At 31.3% G+C, this 5,916-nt stretch overlaps 1 pseudogene; it reads left to right on the top strand.

Moving 5' to 3' along the window:
- The first annotated feature begins 4,610 nt into the window (after positions 1-4,610).
- LOC107643918 (cytosolic sulfotransferase 12 pseudogene) lies at positions 4,611-5,603 on the top strand (annotated as a pseudogene).
- The last annotated feature ends 313 nt before the right edge of the window (positions 5,604-5,916 follow it).

Below are 5,916 nucleotides of genomic sequence, written 5' to 3'. Positions count from 1 at the left end.
TGGCGGGCCACAGTCTGGACAGGTGTCTCCAGAACACACTCATCCTCATCCCCACCATCAGACGAGTCGCTGTCCGCACTGTCTGCCATGTAATCATCGTCCGACTCCTCCTCGCCCTCCTCTGCCTCATCCACTGGAATGGCGACATGAATGGGCGGTGGTGCGAGAGGTCGGTCGTCCTGTACATAGGTCGAGTAAACGAAAATCCCACCACCACTGTGTCCCACCTAGGTGGAAAGCTCCATTACCTGCTCCACTATGATCCTCCCATGGATGTCGAACATCAGTCGCACATGCTCGTCCCCTTGAAGTTAGAATAGTCAAAACTGGAAGACTTTGTTATCCATGGGTGTCAGCAACCTATACGCCACCCTTCCGATCTCCCTCACTTCTGTACCACTGAGCTTGCTCGATATCAAACTCTTCAAATTCGACAACGTATTCAGTATTCACATGCTGCGTGCGAAACAATATCGGATTCTCACACTTAAATGTCACCCCGTTGTCGCCATTTCTCATACGACAATTGGGATAAACAAGCACAACTATGTATGGACTATTACTGGCCATTGATGCCTTGTTTTCGTGAGAAATATGAGACAAAAATGATAGGAAAAGTTTGTGAAGAATACCAAGGGTTACGCATTCTTTTATAGCTGTTGCCGTTGTCTTCTATATATCTCGTTTACACTGTAAACGAGATGGACAATTCATGTATCTCGTTTACAGTGTAAACGATATATATATGTATCTCGTTCACACTATAAACGATATATATGCAGTGACGGATCCAGAAAATTTTGTCAGTGGGGGCAATGTATATATAATATGACCATAATTTTTATAATTATATTTTGTTATTGTAAAATATAATTAATTTTTAAATTATCTAGCGAATAAATTTAAACACTAAAATAGTAAGTTAAATAGGTTTTATATTTTCTTTTAATTGTCAATACAATCAAATATTTTTCTTTCTATATATGCTATTGAATAATTATTTAAAAATTTATTTTCTATATGATTATAAAATCGACTCGTTATAATATTTATAGCTAAAAAGTTTCTTTAACTAATATTGTTGTTATTGGCAAACCTAAAAGTTTTAAAAAAATACTAATAAAAAAATAATATTCTTTCGAGTCTCTGTAACAATATTTTTTTTATTTTAGAAACTAAACCATTTGATTTTAGACAACGTTTTTTTTTTTTTTATTTTCATATATATTTTACTATAAATGAGATATACGAAATGTCATTTCGTTTACTATATAAACAAGATAAGACTGAAAAATTTAAATTGATAAATATTTTTAAAATTATTTATTTTAATAACTATTATATTTATTTTATTTATTAAAATAAAAAATCCGAGTGGTTGATAGTGGAGTAATGGTGGTAAAGTGACGTGGCCGTGGTTGATGGTCGTGAGCGACTGAGCAGAATGGACAAGGGACATGAACATGCAAAATAGAACGCTTTAAGTCAATATGAATATAAGTAGTAGACATGGATAGATTGAGTGGTACAAAAATAGAGAGATAGTGAAGAGGAGAGGAGAGGAGAGGAGAGGAGGGAGAAGAAATTTTTTATTTTTGAAAAAAAAAATTTTAATTATAATAAAAACGTGTCATTTGTTATAATATTTGACTAAATTTTTATAGTAATTTTTTAAATTCATGACTTTTATTAGTTTGGTTTTTTAGATTTAATTTCACTATAGTAGTCTTTGATATTAAATTCGGAATATCATAATAGTTTTTTAATTCTTTTTCTGCCTTGGCTCAACAAATACAGTGATAATCTAACACTCCTATTTGTCCCTGGTCAAAGAAATTTTGTTTTGTCAATCTCTCTTTGTTGCTTGACAAGTTATTTAAAGAAAAAATTAAAAATAATTAAATTGAAATAAGAATTAGAATGTTATAATTTAGTAGATGTTAGAAGTTATTCTATAAATATTATTTATACACACTTTTATTATCTTAATTTTTTTTAATTTTTTAATATATATTTTTTATTTTTTTGACTGAAATTTTGCTAATATTTTTTTTAAATAATGTACAACAGTTGCTACAAATAGCAGAGATTCATGACTTTTCTGACATATTGAATTAGGGATGGCAAAATTCTGCGGGAACTGTCCCAAATGGAGATCCGACTGTGAGGAATTTTTTTCGCAGGGATGAGGATGGAGGACGAAATTTCTCCGAGGCAGGTGCGGGACCCGAGCGGAGATCTTCACCCCATCTCCGCTAATCTCCGAAATTCTAAATTTGTTTAACTGTCCTTATTTGCATAACCTTTCTTTAGTTCATAGATCTCTAACATCATCCATATTCCATCCAACCTCTCTGCAGCCACCCCCTCGCCACTCTCCCGTCTCACTGCATTGTCACCCTTCACCGCTCCATCATTCTCACCGTGTTGTTCTCTATATTCGTGGCGTTCTTTTCTACAATTCTATCGTCCTGTCCATTCTCCTCTCTGATGCCATGTCCCCTACCTCGTCCACTGCTATGTGCTCTGGCTCGCCATAACGTCTTCCATTGCGTCATTTTGAAAGTCACCATCTTGACGTTTAGACTTTTTGTATAAAATCTTGCTGTTTTTGTATAGGATGGATACTTTCAACTCTACTATAAAAATTAATAATTAGTTAAAACTATTAGAGAGATGGAGAATGGGGTTCTCGCGAAAAATGGGGCCCTATAAAAAAATGAAAATGGGGAGCAATATTCTCTCACGGTGAAGAATGAAAATGGAGATGGGGAGTAAATCTGGGGGTGAAGATGGGGAGCAAGGAGGCCTTCCCGCCCCCACCCTGTCCCGTTGACATCTCTATATTTGATGACACCGACTGCGTGCATTGGCAATAAAAAAAATATTAAAAAACATAAAAAGGTATATGAACATACGTGAATGATTATCGTAAGATACAATTTTAATCATAGTGCTTGAGATTTTGACTCTTGAAATTTTTAGATATGATATGTATTTTTTAGAATTTCTAGTTATCAACATGTTAAATTGATGACCTCTGTTCGAAAATATTCCAAAAGATCGTATTCTATCATTGACAATCATGACATTATGTGGTACTATCAATAGTAATAAATTACACTATTAATAAGACTTAAGTTAACACTTCCTATTAAAGAATAGAGTGAGAAACATACATCTTTAGTCCTTATTTATTGTTTATGACATAAAAATTTACATAAAATTATTTTTTATAATAAATAAACAATAAATAAAAATTGTGGTAAATTTTTTATTGAAGTTTTTCTTAATCTCATTTCTTAGAGCCAAATCAGAGTTATTGGAATCAGAACGAAAATGTTTGGTAACAAAAAAAAAATAACAAAAAATAGCAATAACTTGTCTTATTTAACATTTATTAATTGTTGAGAATTAAATTAGAATTACTTGCATACATAATAGAGACATCAACTACAAGGGAAAAATCTTGATTGCTGCCATGCATGTTTATTAATTTTTCTTTCAAAATATCATCACCAACTACTCTGCTTGTTTTGGCAATATAGTTAATTGCTATTTATGACATTCTGTAAGATCAAGGACAATTTTAGGTGCGGTTATAAAATTAATTTACATGCTTGTATATGTATGTCACTATCATCAATCAACATGCACCCACATACATATAATAGCACTATCTTGTAAGATTTCTGAACATAATAAATGAAGGAAACATCATAAGAGTTTGGATTTTGATGGTTCAATTAAACTGATTATAAGAATAGAATAAAAAAAGATATTAAAAATAAGATATAAAAAATAAAAATATAAAAATTAAATTTTTCGATCATATCAATTTTGATACTATCTCATAATATCACTTCTCTCAAAAAATTAAACTAATAAAAAAAATATAAATAATTATATATCTATCAAACATAAAGAAATTCCACTTATTACCAAGCACCCTATAAAGGCCGTCTTCAAAAATTACATAATTAGGTGATTATTGGTGAAAAGAAATGAGAGCTAATTAATAAAATATTTAACTTCAATAAAAAACGGAAGTTGTGTAAGTTTTTTCACTTCATATAAATAAGGGACACATCACAACATAAACTACATCAATACGCTAATTTTAAGTATTTGTTAGATAAGAGAACACGACATATATAAAATATAAAATTTTATAGATAAATTATAATCATATCTTGGTATTTTATTGTTATATTAAAGTACAAATAACTTTTTTATTAGTTTTAATATTTTAATTATATAAAGAATTTTAGATATTTTTTTAATAATTAACAACACATTATTTTTAAACTCAGTTCATCAAAAATATTTTAAAAAATAAAGTTGGATACGCTTTTATATAATCGTATAATTGGATGTGTTGAAGCATATTCAAATGAGTATTTTTATAATTTTTTTAAAGACAATATTAAATACAAAATTAAACGAATGTCGTATTTAAAATGTATCTGACACGCTTGAACATATCCATTCAACGAAATGTCCGTATTTAATAAATTAGGGCAAATTACCTTATTCTCCCCTCTTATATATGCATGAGAGCGAAACCTAATTAGCCATTGAATTCTCAAATAGCTCCCTTTACTCAAACCATGCCTCAAGCCAATAACATAATGCCTAAATACTTGCAAGAGTGTGAAGTGTCCCAAGAATGCAAGGATTTGATAGCAACCTTGCCAATGGAGAAAGGTTGGCTTGCAAGCCACTTACATCAATACCAAGGGTTTTGGCATATCACTAGGCAATTGCAAGGAGTATTGTCTTGCCAAAAACACTTCAATGCTCTTAACTCAGATATTCTCATTGTTACAACTCCAAAATCAGGTACCACTTGGCTTAAGGCATTGACATTTGCATTGCTTAACCGCCACAAATACCCTAAAATGTTCCAAAACCACCCTTTGCTCACTAAAAACCCTCATTTTCTTGTACCCTTTTTAGAGCTTGATTTATACAATGATAAGGATTTAGTACCTGATCTAAATTCAATCCCTTCACCAAGGCTTTTCTCCACACATATTCCTTATGTTTCGTTGCCGAAATCAGTAATCGATTCAGATTGTAAAATAGTATATCTTTGTAGAGATCCTAAAGACACATTTATCTCGTTGTGGCATTTCACGAACGAACTTAAAATGGAAGGTACATGTGCCAATTCACTTGAAGATTCATTGGAGAAGTTTTGTAATGGGGTGAGCCTATGTGGACCCTTTTGGGATCATGTTTTAGGGTATTGGAAGGAAAGCTTGGAACAACCAAAGAAGATAATGTTGATGAGATATGAAGAGATGAAGAAGAACCCTAGCTTTGTGTTGAAAGAGCTTGCTAGGTTTGTTGGGTGCCCCTTTTCAAAAGAAGAGGAAGATGAAGGTGTCATTGATGATATTTTGAAGCTATGTAGTTTCAAGAACTTGAGCAACTTGGAGGTGAATAAGAAAGGAAAGTTGTCAAGTGGTGAAGAACATAGGGCTTTCTTCCGATGTGGCAAAGTTGGAGATTTCGAAAATTATCTCACTATTGAGATGATTGAACAACTTGATATTATTACCGAAAAGAAGCTAGGACATTATGGATTTAGATTCTAGATATAATATTAAGTGATTTTAATTGTATATTTAATTTCGTTGTCCGGTCCATTTGGAAAAGTGAGGTGTGATCTTAATTTATTTATTTGAATTAAAATGCAATTCATGAAATGATGAAGTGAATTATATATATAAATATATATTATTGTTTTCGATAACTTTGACTGTCGATTCGACTGAATTAATTGAAAATAATTAACCACCACACTAATTTTATTTAGTATAAAAATCGGTTTTCAGCAATTCCATCAAAACTAAAAAAATTAAATCGATTAAAATAGAATAAAATAAATAATGTGAGATATATATACCG

This window comes from Arachis ipaensis, chromosome B1 (assembly GCF_059453495.1).
Source record: "Arachis ipaensis isolate K30076 ecotype BB chromosome B1, ASM5945349v1, whole genome shotgun sequence".
Taxonomy (NCBI): domain Eukaryota; kingdom Viridiplantae; phylum Streptophyta; class Magnoliopsida; order Fabales; family Fabaceae; genus Arachis; species Arachis ipaensis.
Note: the sequence above shows the minus strand (reverse complement) of the source record. Positions and strands in the feature narration are given on the sequence as shown.